General features: G+C 36.4%; 1 pseudogene; it reads left to right on the top strand.

The window, feature by feature from the left end:
• The first annotated feature begins 4,272 nt into the window (after positions 1-4,272).
• LOC117695030 (nucleolar protein 16 pseudogene) overlaps positions 4,273-20,924 on the top strand; it is a 32,729-nt pseudogene continuing 16,077 nt past the window's right edge.

Here is a 20,924-nt window from a genome sequence, read left to right as displayed (position 1 = left end):
AAGAGTGGGAAGAAAGAGGGGAAATAGTAGAAAGAGAGAGGGGGAGAGGGTGGGAAGAGAGAGGGGGAGAGAGGGGAGAGAGAGGAAGAGAGAGGGGGGAAGAGAGAGGGAGAGAGGCAGGAGGGAAAGAGGGGGAGGGAGAGAGGAGGAGGGGGAGAGATGGGGAGGGGAGGGGGAGAGAAGAAGGGGAAAGGCAGAGAGAGAGAAGGAAATGGGGAGAGGGGGAGAGTGGGAGGGGGAAAGGGGAAGGGGAAATGGGGAGAGGGGGAGAGTGGGAGGGGGAAAGGGGAAGGGGAAATGGGGAGAGGGGGAGGGGAAAGGGGAAGGGGAAAATGGGGAGGGGGAGGGGGGAAAGGGGGGAGAGGGAGAGGGGGAAATGGGAAGAGGGAGAGTGTAGAGGGAGAGAGGGAGAGAGGTGGAGGGGGAAAGGGGGAGGGGAAGATGGGGAGGGGGAGGGGAAAAGGGGGAGAGGGAGAGGGGGGAATGGGAAGAGGGAGAGTGCAGAGGGATAGAGGGAGAGGGAGAGAGGGGGAGGGGGAAAGGAGGAGGGGAAGATGGGAAGGAGGAAAGGGGGAGAGGGAGAGGGGGAGGGGGAAAGGGGGAAAGGGAGAGGGGGGAATGGGAAGAGGGAGAATGTAGAGGGACAGAGAAAGAGGGAGAGAGGAGGAGGGGGAGAGGAGGAGAGGGAGAGGGAGAGGGGAAGGGGGAGAGGGAGAGGGGAAGGGGGAGAGGGAGAGGGAGAGAGGGAGAGAGGGAGAGGGAGATAGAGGGAGAGATCCCAAAGATGATATCTCTTGCTTCCCATTTGAACTATTGAGACTGTCATTATCTGTTGCTGAACCTGGAAGAGCGCACCAGCTCTAAAAAGTCTAGTTAGCCAGATTTTACCAGAGAATTTATGTCTTTGCCTTCCAAGTACAGGGATTGCAACTGTGCCACCAAGCTGGCCTTGTTTCTTAAATGGATGTTGGAGACCAGAAGTCTACATTTTGTGTTTTTAAAGAAAGCAGATTATGCACTGAGCCATCTTCCCAACTCTGTAATCACTCTTTAGGACTATGATGGTCAAACCTCATTTATCAACATGATCAAATCTAGATTCACCTGAGAGTTGGGTATATGAGCATTCCAATATGGGATTACATCCAAAATTAGGTTAATTGAAGTGAAAAGAATTGCTAGCTGAAGATGGCATCATTCCTTGGGGCATACAATCCTGGACTATATAAAAAGGAGAATTGAGCTGAACCCAACCATTTGTGGCACTCTGCTTCTCCACTGCAGATAAAATATGTATTTCTTCTTCAAGCTCCCACTGCTATAACTTCACCTCAATGATGGGCTGTAACCTTGAAGGTTTTTTTTTTTTTATTCTTTAAATTGTTTTTACTGCAGCATCAGGAAAAATCTATAACAATGTGTTATTTCTGATTTTCTTGTATTTGCTGTCTTCTCACTTTTTACCATTTATCCATTATATGCTATTCAGTCTAAAAATTAGTTTTCCTACTTTCTTGAATTAGCCATCTAGGTTAAGGGACTATTTGATTTGATCTTAAGCCATTTACACTAAATTTTTTCTTGCTGGCCAATGACTTTTAAGATAAGTAATTCTTTCATTTCTGACCATAAGGTATTGTCTTTAATTTAATAAAATCAATGGTATTAAAGAAACTTACATATTTTAAAGCCTATACAAGAAAAGTTTTATGCTAATAGTAAGATTAATTGAATAGTGTCAATGGCAGTTAAGATAATAACTGTCAGAGATACATATTCATCCATATTTTTTAAAAAATATATTCAGCATTGATACTGAGATACTTTCCTAATTATAAATATTTTGTGAATGCTTTTAATGGAGAAATTATAATGAAAATCCCCTTTGCATGTTTGTACCTTCCTACTCAATTAACCAGTGTTTATTGTATATTAATCAGTGACTATATCCTTGGCATAATTTTAAACAGAATTTTTGAATATCTAGTACTGTTGAAAGTGTTAATTTGGGAGAAAATATACATTTTTAACTACATACTTGGGAGAGCATTGGCCTGATTATCTTTTTTTGCTCTGACATTTTTGTTTTCATTCTCTAAAAACTATCATCATCCAAGTGTCTATGGTACTTCACGAAGGGGTAGAAATTCCTCGTAGCATCCTCTATACCATTTGTTCCTCCAATTGATTGCAGCTGTATCCTGAAGAAAAGGAACAAATGTTTTGTTGATTATACAGCCAAGAAGCAGATTAAATTTGGAAACAGAACGTTGATGGACAATAAAAACTCAGAAATATGGAATTTGCTCACTAATGCCAGGAAATAAAGACAAGAGACAGCACTGGTTTGACTCTGGTTTGTGTTTAGGTGACTAGACTCTGAGCATTCAGATTTAACATTTAATGAAAAAAAGGTTAATTTCTCTGTAGCTTTTGTTTATTGTCTAAAGGTTATATTTCTTCTCATAGTGGCATTTAAAATCATTCTGATTTGCCAAAGTTATAGTTTTTGTTTTTTAAAAGAAGAAGCATCTATTTGAAATGGCTTTTACCTGAAAACTCGACATCCAAATATGGCAGAGAAAAAGTGTACACAAAAGTACGAGTATAGTAGAGAAAAACTACATATACTTTATCAAATGACAGTATTTTTTCTGAATTAGGTTTTGTGAGAACAAAATCAATATCCATTTTATGTTGATAATTTTAAAACAAAAATCCTTTTTTCCTTGTTTTTCATTTGATTTCAGAGCTCTGGTTGTCATTGATTTGATCTCTGATATAGGAAGGGTCTTCTAAGTTCTTATTTACTTTTTTTGGCCTTGATTCTTTTATGCTATTGCTAATTTTCCTAATTCAGTAAAAGTACCTTGATTATTACTCTTTGAAAGGCTGATTCTCTAGTCAAAAGAAATCTGCTATGGATCAGTGTGCTGTCAGAAATCTATGCCCCTTCAGTTTGATGAAGGTTCTGGTAACATAACTCTGTTGGATGTCTGTTGAGGCTAGATGGATCTCCTGGAGGTTTCTCAGAGAAATCTGACAAATACTTGGCAGAGTAGTCACTGTCTCAAACAGATTTTATCAGCAGCACTGTCAGATGGAGCAGCATATAAACACCAACCCAGTAGACTGAACAGCAGAGCCACAGAGCTGGCAGCATCACACACATTTGTGAGAGAACATTGAGATGAACTTGTAACAATCATCAAACAGCTGCAATCAACACTGGTGTCATGGGAACACATTATTCTTCAGACTGCAACATGTCAGAATAAATACCCATTGCTAGAGGCCAGTGGGAAACTGTATAGATGCCAGGATTTGGATAAGTGGTTGAGGGTTTAAGAGTGCAATTAAAAAAAAAATACAAGTTATTGAGTGTCACACACACGCATGCTTGTAGTGATCCTTCTCTTCCTAGTGAATAGCTTTTCAGTAAATGCTTTTGTTCTCTTAGCAGCTTCCTTTTAACCTCTGCCTTTTTTTTCCCAGCACCCGAGCTGTTTTCCAAGGCCAGGTTGGAATAAACAGAATATAATTATATCTTTTCCCTGAAATCAGTGTTGTAATTTGAGTTTTGTGGATTGTTGATTGCCCCTGGTCTGAAGGTCAAAGAACAGTGCTAGAGGGCTCTGAAATAAAGCAGGGCAGGCTGCTGCTAGTAGCTGAGTTCTGAAATGAATTTGTTCTATCTGTTCTACCATTCTTTGAGAGTGTTGTATCAAAGTGGGGTGGGCAATATGAATGAATGGTAAAATAATTAGGTAATATAATCCTAAATAACTTACTTCTGTTTGAACTGCATAACAAATCAAGGGAAACTGGCATTTTTTTTAAACTTGAGTTGCTCATCTAAATATTCATCTATACAGATAATTTTTGCCATGTTTAATTCCCCTCTGTCTCCTTGCTGATCTATTTTATCTCTATTTTTAATTTTGTAGTAATTCATACAGAAATATATATAGAAGATAGTGAATATTAAAAGAGTTTGGTAAATAACACCAATGTTATTTGATAAAACTTTAAGAAATCTTGTACTTTTATATTTCCTAATACCATATAGATTCAATTCTCTCAGCTATACCATGTCTCCTGGGCTTATATTGCTCCCCACAATATCCTTAGACAAACAAAACCATAGTGCAAGGCATTAGATGCACATATACACATGCACATACATTTACATACATATACATATACATGTGCATTTACACATATATGAGGCTGAAATCTCAGTCCAAAGGGACCCAATCTTGCACAGTCAATATGGCAAGTTTTGAGGATCCCTTGGGTGCTACTGTTCTTCAGATCATGTTGGAAGTTGAAAGAAACATGGGCGATGGCAACAGAGAAGATGAATTCCTCATCAGGGAGAGAGGGCAAGGAAGTAAAAAGCAACATTTTTGCTCCCATTTCTTATGTCTGTACCATTGCTGGGAGATGGTGCTTGATGCCCATTCTGTTGCAAGATCTGTTCCTTAGTTAATACTTCTAGAAAATATCCTTAGAGAACCAGCCTTGGGTGTGTCCTAATTGATTCCAGGTACAATCAAGTCATTAACAAAGATTAATTAATCAAAGCAAGTAACTGTGCCCTCTTAATGTTAGCACTTAAATATACACCACCAACTTTAGATAATTCTCTTTGAGAAGTAACCTGTTTTACAACACTGTCAAATGCTTTTATATTGCAGAAAAATTCAACATGGAATAAAACGTAGAACTTCCTGTTACTGGGTACAGGATTCCCTCATGCCTGTTAATCAGTGGAAATTGAAACTAATCTCTTGCTAAGTATTTCCAGCATTTTCGGAAGCTCCCAATATTTAGTTCAAGTATTTCTAAAAGTTATATAAAAGATATATTAACATAACTGGATAATTCTTTTGTTTATTTAGAAGCAAACAAGGTAAAAGGGTCATCAAGTTTCAGATATGGAAGAAATTATATTTTAATAATGAACTATATCGACATGAACCTGAAGACATAGAATTTAACATTTGAGTTATTTGAAGATATGCTCATACATTGCTTATCTTGATTCTCTTATTTATTAGAAGTACTACAGATAACAAAAATTATTGCTATAAGTAGAGATTTCTAAACCATTGTAAAGGCCTTTTGGACCAAAGTTTACTGCATAGTCTCTTCTTCTCAGTAGTTGTGCTAGTTCTAATACTAGTACTAGTTTCTCACATAATGTATAGAAGACAGTGAATAACTTTAAATGACTCTGCTTGTGCATGTCCTTATGTCATCAGATTACTAAAATGAGGTAGTTTGTGTGGATTTAAAATCATGTTTGACAACAGTAGGGAATCTAAATTTAAACAATGGAAAATATAAGAGAAATAGGCATTCTAAGTGCTTCTGACCACCATAATAGATAGTTAATCACAGACACAGGCCAAAGATAAAAGTAATACTTCGATTGTAACTGGAAACTAGGAAGAAATTAGTTCAAAAATGAATAATATCAAAAAACTAATTTATTTAGTTCATAGTCAAGTACATAGATCACAGGCATAACCAATAGTCCTTATCTCAAGCTATTTCTTTAGGTGCCCAAATCCTTTAAGTCAAGGTTTCTATTCCTATTAGTTTAGAATACTTCCTTAGAAATTTAGAACTAAGCAGACCTGAGTTTGAAACTATTGTCTCACTTTTATTATTTGTGAACATGTAAACAGTATGCTTTATATGCACTAAAATTTTTAAGTGCTTCTGTAATTATGGTATGCTTAACAATGAAAAGAATATATTATAGAGTAGTAAATTCCTAGGTAAGTTCATTCCGATCTGAAAAATACAAATATTTTTAAATATGTTATTGAGATTCATTTGCAATAAAAATATTCCTCTTCCCAAATCTCATGTATCTCTTATCCTACATATAAAAAGATTGCCCTCGAGATATTATACATTTATTCAACCTATGAGCTTATAGATTATTATTGCATTAAAAACAAAAGCAAAATTTAATACATTAACCATGATTATCTCCACCTTTCATTCGAGTAGATTATTTACTATAGATCTCCATACAGTTTTCATTATGCATATCTGAAGTTCTGCACTCATTAAAGAAACATTTCTCTTTTTATCCTCCTCTAATTCTACGCTAGAATTTACTCTAGAATGTTTTCTATGAAATTGGTTATTTAAAATAGATCATATGAGTAACATGTTGAATAATAAAATATTGGGATTGTATGTATGTTTGTGACACATTTTAACTACTATAATATCTTCAAGTTTCATGTGTTTCATATAATGGGATAGAATTTTCTTCTAAGTGCTGCAATTTCATAAAGGCATGCAAAATTGTACTCTGCAGAAGCTACTTTTAAATAATGAATTATACCATGTTGTAAATATATATCATATTTTGTTCATCCATTCATGACTGAAGTGGAACTTGCCACTTGGTCAGTCTACCTATGGCTTCCTTCTAGTTATAAAATGGTTCTTTGCAAGACTGAGAATAGGAGGCCAGGATTTCCAAAACACTGACACAAACAGCAGTGAAGCATGGAAGAGTTCAGACACTGAAATCAACTGTATACTTGGGCCTGAAATGCTATCTATCTATCTATCTATCTATCTATCTATCTATCTATCTATCCATGGGAACGGTGGATGGAAACATAGAAAGTTCCTCCAGGCAGGAAGTTAGGTATGGCGGTTGAGGCTACAGTGGCTCATTAAAGGCCTTCTCCATGGTTCCTCATGGCACAGACCCAATGACACGAGAAAGTTCATGAGTTTTACAGGCTTTATTTTCATAGTGGATGGTAGCTGGATCTGGATGTGCACCACTGTGAAACTCAGGGCAGACCTGAGTTAAATAGGGAAGGAGAAAGGAGGAAAGTTCTGGGGGAAAATGCTTAATTGACTCGCACTCTGACCTTCAGGCATCTCATTGGTATGTAAATCTCTCTAGGGCCACAGGCCTGTCGTCACACCCTCTACCTGTGCTCTTTGGGTGGGGCTGCATTGCCCTGAATGTGACAGAACAGTTCAGGTCATTGGAGCCTGGATTCTGGGAGTGTGGCAGAATAGATGCCTGTCCCTTAAAAGCAATGGACACCTGTTGCGTCTCCCGGCTTTCCAGCCAGTACTTCAACCAAAACCAGCCATGCTATTATGGTCCTACATCTATCTACATCCCAAATGTTGCCTGCTCCAGGTCCTCCTTCACAGAGTCCCTACATCCACCTCAGTCCCCTTCTCTGAGAGGGTCCCTGCATTTCTTTTAGACAGGACAAATTTTAAGTAGAAAGTTTTGTTTGTGGGTTGGTGTTTTTATCCCACCACTGAGGGTACTTTCTGGCTACAGGAAGTGACATATTCAGGTTCCTTGAATGCACCTTTAGAAATTTCAGCTAAGTCCCATTGAATTGATTCCTGAGAGCCTCCCCCATCCCAGGTCTCTGGGACTTCCTTGAGATCCCCCAACCCCTCAACCCACAGCAGCTGCAGATTTCCACTCAATCTCAAGGCCCTTTGGGCCTCTCCTCTGTCTCTCTCCACACCAGATTCTACTCCTTCATTCCCCTCCCCCTCCTTCTTCCCCTCTCTCATCTAAGTACCTTCCTCCTTTCCTCTGCCTCCTATGACTAGTTTTTTCCCTCTTCTAAGTGAGATTCAATACCCTTGCTCAGGCCTTCTTTCTTCTTTAATTTCTTTGGGTCTATAGGGTGTGTGATGGGTATTCTGTACTTGATGGTTATTTTCCCCTTATCAATGAGTACATGCAATCTTTGCATGTGTTACTTCACTCAGGATGATATTTTCTAGTTCCATCCATTTGCTGTAAAATTCATGATGTTCTTGTTTTTGATGCCTAAATAGTATACAATTGTATAAATAAAACCAGATTTTCTGTCTACATTCTTTGATTAGAGACATCAAGGTTTTTTCTAGTCCCTGTCTATTATGAATAAAGCTGCTATGAACATAGTGGAGCCCATGTCCTTGGTGTATGGTGAACCATCTTTTGGGTATATGCCCAGGAGCTGTATGTTAGGTCTTCAGATAGAACTATTTCTAATATTCTGAGAAACCACCAGATTGATTTTCAGAGTGGTTGTCTAAACTTGCAATCCTACCAGCAAGAGAAGAGCATTATACTTTTCCACATCATGCCAGGATGTGCTGTCCCTTGAATATTTGAACTTAGCCACTATGGGTATAAGGTTGAATGCCAGGGTCATCTTGATTTGAATTTCCCTGATGACTAAGTATATTGAACATTTTCTAAGAGCTTCTTGGCTATCCAAGATTATTCCGATAAGAATTCTCTGTTTAGCTCTGTACCCTACTTAATTGGGTTATTTGATTTGTTGGAGTCTAACATCTTGAGTTTTTTTTTTTTTTTTAAGTCTTGGATATTAGCCCTCTATCAGATGTATGGTTAATAAAGAACTTTTCCAATCTTTTGGATGCTATTTCATTCAATTGAGAGTGTCCCTTGCCTTATAGGAGCTTTTCAGTTTCATGAAGTCTCATTTATCAATTTTTGGTCTTAGAGCTACAGCCATTGCTGTTCTGCTCAGGAAAATTTCCAGCGCCAGTCAGTGAGTTCAGTGCTATTTTCGACTTTGCCTTCTATTAGATTCAGTGTATATGATTTTATGTTGAGGACCTTCAGCCACTTGGACTTGAGCTTTGTGCAAGGTAATAAGTATGGAACAATTTGCATTATTCTGAATGCAGACCACAAGTTAGACCAGGACGATTTGTTGAAGATGCTTTCTCTTTTTTTTCCACTGTATGCTTTTGACTTCTTTGAAAAAAAAAATTAAATGTTCATAGGTGTGTGGGTTTATTTCTGGGTCTTTGATTTCCTTGTCTGTTACTGTACCAATGCCATGCAATTTTTATCTCTATTGTTCTTTAGTACAGCTTGAAGTCAGGAATGGTGATTTCCCCCAAAGTTCCTTATTTTTCAGTATTGTTTTGGCAATTCTGGGTATTTTGTTTTTCCATATAAAGTTGAGAATTGCTCTTTCAAGGTCTCTAAAGAATTGTGTTGGTATCTTGGTGGGAATTGCATTGAATCTGTAGATTGCTTTTAGTAAGGTTGCCATTTTCACTATATTAATCCTACCGATTCATGAACATGAAAGATATTTCCATCTTCTGAGGTCTTCTTCAATTTCTTTCTTCAGGGATTTGAAGTTCTTATTATATAATCTTTCACTTGCTTGGTTAGAGTTACACCAAAATATTTTGTATTATTTGTGGCTATTGTAAATGGTTTTGTTTTACTAATTTCTTCCTCAGCCTATTTATCACCTATATAAAGGAAGGCTACTCGTTTTTGTTTTTTTGTTTTTATTTGTTTGTTTGTTTGGTTGTTTGTTTTTTTTTTTAGATAGTTTTATATCCAGCTATTTTATTGAAGTTGTTTATCAGCCTTAGTTGTTCCCTGGTAGAATTTTGGGGGTGCCTTATGTATCCTATCATATGTTCTGTGAGTAGTTATAACCTGATTTCTTTTTTTCCAATATGTATTTTATTGACCTTCTTTTGTTGTCATATGTGTCTAGAAAGAACTTCAAGTACTATATTGAAGAGATAGAGGGAGAGTGGGCAGCCTTGTCTTGTTCTTGATTTTAGTGTAATTTAGTGGTATCATGTTTCCTGTCCATTTAATTTGATGTTGGGTATTAGCTTTCTATATAATGCTTTCATTATGTTTAGATATGTTTCTTGAATTGCTGATCTCTCCAAGACTATTAATATGAATGGGTGTTAGATTTGGTCAAATGCTTTTTTCAGCACCTTATGATATGATCATGTAATTTTTTTCTTTAAATTAATTTTATATACTGGATTATGTTCACGGATTTTCATATATTGAACCATTCCTGCATCCCTGGGATAAAGCCTACTTGATTGTGCTGAATGTTCTTTTTGCTCTGTTCTTTTCTTAGATTTGTATGGATTTATTTTGAGTATTTTTGTATTGATCTTCATAAGCAAAATTGGTCTGAAGATTGGTTTCTTTGTTGATTCTTTGGTTTAGGATTTGAGGTGACTATGATATTACAATGAACTAGGTAGTGTTTCTTCTGTTTCTATTTTGTGTCATACTTTGAGGAGTATTGGTATTAGCTGTTCTTTGAATATCTGGTAGAACTTCACACTACAGCCATCTAGCCCTGGGGTTTTGTTGATTACAAGGCTTTTAATGAGTACTTTTTTTTTCTTTAGGGTGTATGGGACTGTTTAGATAGATTAGCTGATTTAGATTTAGCTTTGGTATGTGGTATCTGTCTAGAAAATCATCCATTTCATCTAGATTTTCTAATTTTGTCAAGTACAGGCTTTTGAAGTAAGACTTATTGAATTTTTAAAAATTTTCTCAGTTTTTTGTTATATCTCCCTTTTCATTTATGATTTTGTTAATTTGGATACTGTCTCTGTGCCTTTTAGATAGTTTGAGTTTAGCTATCTTGTTTGTTTGCTTATTTGTTCTTCTCAAAGAAACAGCTCTTGGTTTAGTTGATTCTTTGTATTGTTCTCTTTGTTTTTAATTGATTGATTTCAGCCCTGAGTTTGACTATTTACTGCAGTCTACTCTTCTTAGGTATGGATGCTTCTTTTTCTTCTAGACCTTTCAGGTGTGCTGTTAAATTGCTAGTATATGACCTCTCCAATTTCTTTATGAAGGCACTCTTAGTACCATGAATTTTCCCCTTAGCACTGCTTTCATAGTGTCCCATACGTTTGGGTCTGTTGTTCCTTTATTCATTGAATTCTAGAAATAATTTAATTTCTTTCTTTCTTCTATGGCCAGGTCATTGATGAGTAGAGAGTTGGTCAGTTTTCATGAGTATGTAGGCTTTGTATTGTTTCTATTGTTGTTGAAGTCCAACCTCTGTTCATGGTGATCTGATAGAATGCTAGGGGTTATTTCAATCTTTTGGTATCTGTTGAGGCTTGCTTTATGCGCAAATTTTGACAAGGTTCCACAAGGTGCTGAAAAGAAGGTATATTCTTTTGTTTGGGGGTAAAAGGTTCTGTAGTTATCTGTAAGGTTTCTTTGGTTCATAACATTTGATAGCTTCATTTTTTCTCTGTTTAGTTTATGTTTTGATGACCTGCCATTGGTGAAAGTGGGGTTTTAAAGTCCCCCATTATTATTATGTGAGATTCATTACATAATTTGGACTTTAGTAAAGTTTCTTTTACCAATGAGAGGGTCCTTGCATTTGGGGTATATATGTTCAACATACCCCATCTTCTTGGTGGATTTTTTTTTTCATGTGAAGTATCCTTTCCCTTCTCTTTTGATTACTTTTGGTACAAGGTCTATTTTATTAGATGTTCAAATGACTACCCCAGCTTGTTTCTTGGGTCTGTTTGCTTGGAAAACATTTCTTCAACCCTTTCCTCTGAAGTTGTATCTATCTTTGTTGCTTAGGTATGTTTCTTCTATGACACAGAATGATGATGGATCCTGTTTAGGTATTCAGTGTCTTCCTTTGTCTTTTCATTGTGGAATAGAATCCATTGATGTTGAGTGGTATTAATGATGAATTATTGTTAGTTTCTGCTATTTTGATGTTGAAGGTGATTCTCTTCTTTTATTTTTGCTATGAGATTATTAATATCTTGTGTTTGCTTGATTGTAGTCCCCCTCCTTGTATCAGAGTTTGCCTTCCAATATCTTCTGTAGGGCTAAATTAGTAGAAAGATATTGTCTAAATTTGGGTTTGTCATAGAATATCTTGTTTTCCTTGGTCTATGGTTATCAAGAGTTTTGCTGCTTATAGAAGTCTAGGCTGGCATCTATGCTTGCTTGTCCTCTTTAAGACATTTGTCCATGATCTACTAGCTTTTAGAGTCTCCATTGAGCTGTCAGGTGTAATTCTGATAGATCTGCCTTTATATGCTACTTGGCCTTTTTTCCTTACATCTTTTAGTATTCTTTCTTTGTTCCATACTTTTAGTGTTTTTAATTACTATGTGGCAGGAGGATATTATTTTCTGGTCCAATTTATTTTGTGTTCTATAATGTTCTTGTAGATTTAATTATCTCTTTCTTTATATTATGGACGTTTTCTTCTATGATCTTGTTGAACATGTTTTTTGGCCTTTTGAACATGGACTCTTCACCCTCTTATTCCTATTATTCTTAGGTTTGATTTTCTCATAGTGTCCCAAATTTCCTGGTTGTTTCAGGTTAGGAACTTTTAACATTTGGCATTTTCTTCTACTGATATATCAGTCTCTTCTGCGCCATCTTCTACACCTGAGATTCTCTCTTTTATCTCTTGTATTGTGTTTTCTTACCCATCTGTGTATTTACATGCTGCAATATAGAGTTGCTGGGCAGGAAATGCCCACTGGTGCAATAGCAACATATTTGAAATAACAAACCTTTCTTTGACTGGAGTTCAGGCCCCATTCATAGGATGGAATTCATGTCTGGGCTACAGTGCCATTTGCATTGTGGATACCAAAGGTTCCATGGGAGCATTGTAATATTGATTATCTGAATCAACATTTGTCAAACTGCCTTCTAAATATTTATATTCATAGATTAATGCTGGTCTCAGCCCTGTTAATAGAGTCTTTTTTCATGATGAACAGCATTTACTTTAGAGATTCACAACTGAAAGGCTGAGAATATGTGACTGTTAATCTCTCCATATTCTTTCCTTCCAAGTCCTAGACAACATCATGGAAGATGGGATAGAAAGAATTTATAAGTGTAGGCAAGTTGTGAATAATGATATGAAATATTGTCTTCTGGTTGAAGCATGGCCATTATACTCATGAACTCACAGCAGCAGAAATGTTTCTGTTTCTGCTGTTTTACCCTAATAAAATAAGCAACATTTTTTCATTGTTCTACACTAAGATTGTCTCTTTCACCATTGACATTTTTTAAAAAATGAAACCAAAGGACTAAGTACTGAAACATCTGAAACTGGCATTTTCTCCCAGCTTTAGAAATGTAACTGAAGTACTTGAGAACTTAGAAATGCAGATTCTTTGATGCTCTGCTAGACTCACTGAATCAGGAACTCTAAGATAGAGCTTGGGGAGTTCTTTAGTTCTTTTGCTTATTTTGATATTTACTAAGGCTGGAGCCCAGCTGTGGCTATTCATATTTAAGTACTATACCTAAAATGGCTAATATAAGAGTATTAACTTGCCTGGTGGTTTGGTGCTTATATTAGAAATTTCATGTAATTTTAAAAATTGTGTTAATTACTTTAGCAAAAAAATTCAAAATATTTTTGCATCCTGCCATTGTTTTTATTAGAAAACATGTGTATTGCACATATGCACAATTTTATTTGTATTTTAAAGTACATATTGTAATTTTCCAATTCATTCACTAATAATAAATAGCACAGGATATTTTGCATAACTCATTTCTATTATGCTATTTTTTTCCATTACAAATGAATGGCAATTCCAGCCCTTTCAAACTATATGCAAGTGACTGGTAGCCCACCTGTCCCATACCTGTTGTCTACCAACTGTTCATTTGTCACAGTCATAACAGCCTTTCTGACATCCTAAATTGACATGGTGTTAATGAAAAAGAACACCTGGGCTGAACAGAGTTTCAGACTCTTGCCCTGTCAGTTGAAACAGCTGTGGTCTACAGCCTGCCAAGAAAGGGTCAAGAAGGGCAAATAAGCTTTCCAGAGAGAAAAAGTATAAACAGAACAAAACTTATGTTTCTCTAAGTACACTGACCCCAGTGAATGTGAGAGAATTGGCTATAAAAGGGCTCAACAGATTTCTCTGGTGATCAAGTTTAGAAAGAAATGTAACACTCTAAAGAAATGAAATCCATTTTTTGATAAGAAGTTCTTACATCATGTTCCTTTTATTGTTTAGCTGTGACTTCATGTAACACAGTGCTGTTCCACTTTCTAGGTTTTATGTAATTCTATTCTTCATTAGGACATACATAAACAGCTGCAAGTTTACATTATGGAATTATGTGTATGTGCCTGATGGTCATGCTGAACTCAAAATTCTGAGTCATAGATATATCTTTGAAGAAATAAATCATTTAAAATTTTGCGAGGAAGCTCAGTGATCAGTTGTGTGAGGTAGTCTAATTATGATGTTAAATCAAAAGGAAATGAATGATAATAAGATATTTATATCCATTTTTGAACAACATACACATATACAGTGAAAAGAAGCAACAGAAATCTGGATAGAAGATAATAATAGTTATAGCTTCGTGATAAGATTATGTTTATTTATTCTTTAATACTTTTATGGCTTTTCATATTGCTGCAAAGAAAACATATGGCTATAATTTAAACTTTTACTATCTTAAACATGACTTAGTTATTTTGATTTGAAAGCAAATTGAAATTATAAATATTCATTGATAAATTAGGTGTAATGCTTTTGCCAGTACAGCTTGGTGCCAGATCACCAGAATGGAATCAGTTGGAATGTTTGAACTGTAGCCAAATCTATTGAGTTAGTATCTTCTGTTTTACAAGAGCCTTAGGTGGTAACTGTGCATAAATTTTTTTGGAGAATAGTTCAGAGCCTTAGTCTCAGAAAAAGAAATCATCATGTTAAATATGGTAAATTTCTATATCAGGAATTACATTCAACAGATTTTAGCACTAAGTTTCAAATTGAAAAGGAAACAGAATCTTTAACTAGGGCCAATCTATTTAATTTAAGTGTTACATACACATCGGGATACATAGGTAAAGTGAAGAAATCTCTGCAAGAGAAATTTTATTGAGGAAAAATGAGACTAAATGTGGTTTGTTTCTCATTCAGCTTTCATTCTCATTAACATCACTTTAGATTGCAGAAGTGCAGCACCTGGAAATAAAGTTTGCTTGTAAGCAAAAATTGATAGTGAACATATGGAAATGGCAGGAATTCCCATGGCACCAACCTTTCTGCAAAAGCTTCTATTGTAATTATTATAGTTTGTGGATTTCTAAAGCCACAGTCACTCAAAAATCATTTGTAATTGCTAGTGCAACATGTATTATCAGCATATGACAAGAGCAAGCCCAGGCTTCTGTGTATTTCTACATTAGTCAGCTCTATTCTTTCTTTTTTATGTTTCTATAAACTATTATAAAATGTAATGTTTTAATCACTTAGAATGCTAATAATATATATGCCATTTTGAAGAGTTCAATTAACAAATGAATTAAAAATTTGCATAAGTTGCTAAAAAAATTGTATTGACATATCTACTTTTTAAATTGTTGTTTTTCTTTGCAACTTCCTATGTGACTGAGGCTAGCACTGAACTCCTAGTCCCACTTCCTTTGTGTCCAAGATCTATGTTTATAAGCATGTGCTAAGAAGTCTGACTTAAAGTCTTAAAAGTACAATAATTACGTGAATTCCTTTCTTTCATTCTCCATTTTCCATTCACTCTCCCTCTCTCTCCCTAACTCCCTCCCTCCCTTTCTTTATGTCTCTCTCTCCCTCTTTCTCTCTCTCTCACACACATACACACACGCACATACACACACACAGCAGGTGTGGGGACTGATTCAGTCTCAGAGGCAGATAATAAAAACAGACGATTCCACTGTGATATATAGTTTGTTTAATTTAATGTGCATTGTGAACCACCTGGGAATCTTGTCAAAATGCAAATTCTTAATATTTTCTTAAATTCAAAATAGAACGAATTTTGTCGGTCCCAAAAAATATATTGAAGCTAGTTTATCTTGAGCAGGTTACTTGAATTTTGTGATTCCTTCAGTTCTTAGATATTGTCTTCTGAAATATAGAGCTGGAAAGTGTGAAGTTTCAAATAACAAAACATTTGTAAAGTATCTGGTGCCTAGAGCAATTCAATATCTGTATTGTTTCTATTAAGTTGAAGGCCTGACATATAAAATATATAGAAACAAAAGAAGTATTAAATAAAATAAATATCATAAAACATAATATGAAATGGCAAGTTTGCTTAGGTATGGGCCCTGCTTCAAGTCATTTGACTACAGAAATTGTCCCAAGTCATTAGCTGACAAGAAAAAGTTGAATATTTAATGCCATTTCATCTTTCCAAATTTAAGTCCAGACCAACTAACTTCTTTGTGTTATACAACTCTCATTTTTTATATTTTTTTATTCTCTAAGCATATTTTTGAATTTCACAGTAGTGTTTTGCTGCTTTTAAACCAACATCTGTTAAAAATTCTAAGATTCATGGCTGCTCTCCCTCTAGCTCCACTGTAAAAATATGTATTGTATTTGCTATAATGCTCTTCTTCCAATAATTCCAGTCCTGGAATAAAAAACCCAGACAAAGCCAATACAAATTTTGAGATATATTTGACAGCTACCTTTATTATATATTTCAGTCCTGAGTTTCACACCAAAGTTTTCCTACAACATTCCTTGCATGTAAACAAGAAAATGTCTTCATGCGTGCTCTGCTTATCTTATTATATGAGAATGGCCCACTAGATACATAGAAAGGATTGAAAAAGGAATCTCAGCCTCTCACTGTAGGAAGCCGCTGTTAACAGTGGCTATACGTTTGCATTTCCAAGATGGCGCTGGCCTCGTGTTTTCCCAGCAGTAAACAATTATCTGCGCAGCTGCTAGGCAGAAAGACCGCCAAGTCACTGGCCTATCCCGAGGCGTAATATTGGGTGGTGAGCGAACAGCCATTCAGAAGTGAATACGTCACTCTAGGATGTATTTAAGCTAGGCCGCTTCTGGTTTCTTCGGTCTTTCCGCTTTACCATATCAAGGAGTAAAGTCCTCGTTTGCAGTATACCCGATTATCGCCTCCTGTCCTTATTCGCGGGCGAAAAGGGATTTGGGGGGCGCACGTTACATCTCATGAGTGTACGAAGTTTCTTTCCCAGAAGTCCCATTCCTCTAGATAAAATTTTTTATAACATTAGCTTAGTTCACAGGTACTCTCCTCATACTGATGTGCTGTGAGTTGACACAGTACTATTTTATTAGATAAAATTGAATATATGAATTTTATAGTGATGGTCTGACCATTTACTCTCAGTACAACTTGCTGAAATCTCACCAGTTGTATATTCACTATTTCCAGACTGAACAGCTGAACTTGATTCATACTTTTTAAAAAAATTTTCCTACTTTCTTTTTATTTATTCTTCTCTTATACAATACATCTTAATTACAGCCTTTCTTCCTTCCCTCCACTCCTTCCAGCTTCCACCAATTGTACCCCCCATTTTTTGGTCCTCAATTTCTCTTCAGAAAAGAGCAAGGCACCCAGGGATATCAACTGATCATGAGTTAACAAGATGCAGCAAGACTAGGTACATACTCTCATATCAAGGCAGGACAAGGCAACCTAGAGGAAGAAAAGGGTCTCAGGGGCAGGCAAAGGAGTCACAGACATCATTGCTTCCACTGTTAGGACTCTCACAAATACCCAAGCTAAAGAAACACATCATGTATCCAGAGGGTAAGTGCAGATCCACAAAGGTTCTCTGATTGTCACTTCAGTTTCTATGAGCCCCTGTAAGTACTTTAAAAACATTATTGGATATTTTACTTACATTTTAGATGCCATCCCCTTTCTCCATTTCCCCTTCCTAGAAAACCCTGATCTCATCCCCACTTCTCCTTTTTGCTTTTATACAATTATTTTAATGTTAATCAAAGGCTTTATGAATTTGGTAATGCTCAAAACAAGATGCCCATACAATCAGAAGTGTAACCCAATACCCAACCTAGATATATCAACTATCTTTGACTGGCAGAGACACCCAACCATCTGCATCCATGTCTCCCCCTACCCCCCACCCCTGCCACCTAGCTCCTCCTCCTCTCCCTCCTCCTCCTCTTCCTCTCCTTACTCTCTCCACCTTAGCTCATCCTACACATCTTCCTTCCTGTTAAATAAAACTTTTCTCTTAAAATACAATACAAATAGCATAACTATACCAATTTGTGTCAGTAACGTACAAGATAGACCTAATACCCAGTCCATTATTTTGTTGACTAAACAGAACCTCTGTCATCCCTCCTAACTAAAAGACTTAATTCTGAACTTGGCTCATGTACTGGCTTCAGAATGAATGTCAGCTGAAAACCATCCTCTCAAATTTTTTCTCTCAAAGTAAGTAATCGGGATTGGCTATGAGACTATAAGTCTTCAACCCTTTCAGAAATCCAGAATGACTGAGTTAACTGAAATTATGGGAAGCACAAAGCATAGCTTCTAAAACTTAGCCAATTTATAGAGACCGCTGAACACCTGGACAGTCCCTATACTACAAAACTTTGGAGTATCCAACCTTCAGACTTCTGGCCCAGTATCAACTGACAAAACTAGTGATGCAGAATTATTAAGGATTCCTTACTCTGTCTTGGCAGATATAATCAGTCAAATATTCTGCAAGTGTGCCCTTTTCTGGGCAGTGATTTGTCTGTAGATGTCAAGAGGCAATTCTTGCCTAGTGACTGTCTCACCAAAACTGGAGTAACTCAAAAGATGCTCCATTTCTACTTAGAATCCAAGACAGGAAGCTGTCAGGAGCAGACAGGTCTCTAATCAAAATGAACATTAATATAGAAATGTTTATAATGTCAATTCTGTGGACTCCTGATTTTTTGAAAACCAAATATTCATGTAAGGTAATCTGGACAACTGTCTGTTAACTCCTCTCAGCAATTTCTAAATGAAATATAGAAAACACCCTAACAATAAACTCAGAGCCATGAATTTGCTATAGGCCCTTAGCTAACAGGTTAACAATCTCAAATCAGTTAGAAAAGTTAAAGAAGTAATGGGTCTAAGACTTGTATTTCTAAATGTGTTATATAAGCACAATGCCTATGAGAGTAACAATATTAATTTCACTTTTATATCAATAAGAAGCTGATACTAATGAAAAACTTAAATTTGAAATCAGAGTAAATTTTGTACCATTTAAGAAATTATCACTTCATCTTAATAACAATTATACTTATTTCTACCAGTAGGTTATGGCTAAGCAATAAATCCTAGCTAATCCTCCCTGTTCCACCCAAACCACTACTTTTCCCTAGAAAGACAGCCCAATATTAACCACTTCAGTCCCCAAGCCCAGGGAATAGGGGAGCCAACTCTTCATTAAATTCTTCAAGCTGATTATGGGTATTGAGATATTAGAAGAGGGGTTGGGGCAAGAGTAAATTGATAAGCCTCTGACTCTGTGTCTTCACTGCATCCAGCTGGAATTCCAGGACATCAGAGGTTTCAGCAGGTCTGCTCGGCTTGCTTTATGAGTAGATACACCAAGGCTGTGTATTCTGCAATATACAATTCTCAAAACAAATTTTAGTATCAAGATAATTGTTTGTTTGAATTCTGCAATGTAGTCTTGTGGTAGCCTGCCTCTGTCATATCTAATCCATATAATTCTGGGAGTTTCTATGAGGGTGTGCTCCCACCATCCACCCATTCCTGCCTTCCTGCTCTTGAAATTCCCCAACACTAAGGAATAATAATTTTCAGGTACCAGTGCTGTCAACATCTACTGATGCCTGGCAAGACCACCCTCAACTACCTATACAGGTGGAGCCATTAGTCCCTCCCTTTGTGCTCTAGGGCTGGTGACGTTAGAATGGTTACTCCAGCTTGTTTCTTAGGACCATTTGCTTGAAAACTTGTTTTCCAGCCTTTTACTCTAAGGTAAAATCTGTCTTTGACACTAAGGTGGGTTTCCTGAAGGCAGCAAAATGCCGGGTCCTGTTGAAGTATCCAGTCAATTAGTCTTTTAATTGGGGACTTGAGTCTATTGATGTTAAGACATATTAAGAAACAGTGATTGTTGCTTCCTGTTAATTTTGTTATTAGAGGTGGAATTATCTTTGTATGGCTATCTTCTTTTAGATTTTTTGGAAGAGGATTACTTTCTTGCTCTTTATAGGGTATAATTTCCCTCCTTGTATTGGAGCTTTTCTGCTATTATTCTTTGTAATGCTGGGTTTGTGGAAAGTTATTGTGTAAATTTGGTTTTGTTGTGGAATATCTTGGTTTCTCCATCTATGGTAATTGAGAGTTTCGATGGGTATAGTAGCCTGAGCTGGCATTTGTGTTCTCTTAAGGTCTGTATGACATCTGTCCAGAATCTTCTAGCTTTTATAGTATCTGGTGAGAAGTCTGGTGTAATTCCGATAGGTCTGCCTTTATATGTTACTTGGCCTTTTTCCCTCACTGCATTTAATATTCGTTCTTTGTTTTGTGTACTTGGTGTTTTGATTATTATGTGACAGGAGGCATTTCTTTTCTGTTCTAGTCTATTTGGTGTTCTATAGGCTTCTTGTATGTTTATGGGCATCTCGTTCTTTAGATTAGGAAGTTTTCTTCTATAATTTTGTTGAAGATATTTATTGGCCCTTTAAGATGGGAATCTTCACTCTCATCTATACCTATTATCTTTAGGTTTGGTCTTCTTACTGTGTCCTGGATTTCCTGGATGTTTTGTGTTAAGAACTTTTTACATTTTCTTTGACAGATGTGTCAATATTTTCTATGGTATCTTCTGCACCTGAAATTCTATCTTCTATCTCTTGTATTCTGTTGGTGATGATTGCATCTATGACTCCTGATTTCTTTGCTAGGTTTTCTATCTCCAGGGTAGTCTCCCTTTGTGATTTCTTTATTATTTCTACTTCCATTTTTATGTCCTGAATGGTTTTGTTTAATTTCTTCACCTGTTTGATTGTGTTCTCTTGTAATTCTTTTTGTGCTTCCTCTTTAAGGGCTTCTACCTGTTTACCTGTGTTCTCCTCAAATTCTTTGAGAATGTTATTTATTCCCTTCTTAAAGTCCTCTATCATCATCATTAGAAAGTGATTTTAAATCTGAATCTTGCTTTCCTAGTGATATGGAAATTCAGGACTTTCTTGTGTGAGAAAGCTAGGTTCTAATGATGCCAAGTACCCTGGGTTGC

The sequence above is a fragment of the Arvicanthis niloticus genome, chromosome X (genome assembly GCF_011762505.2).
Source record: "Arvicanthis niloticus isolate mArvNil1 chromosome X, mArvNil1.pat.X, whole genome shotgun sequence".
Lineage (NCBI taxonomy): Eukaryota > Metazoa > Chordata > Mammalia > Rodentia > Muridae > Arvicanthis > Arvicanthis niloticus.
The sequence above is the reverse complement of the archived record's forward strand: the minus strand, read 5'-3'. Positions and strand labels throughout refer to the sequence as shown.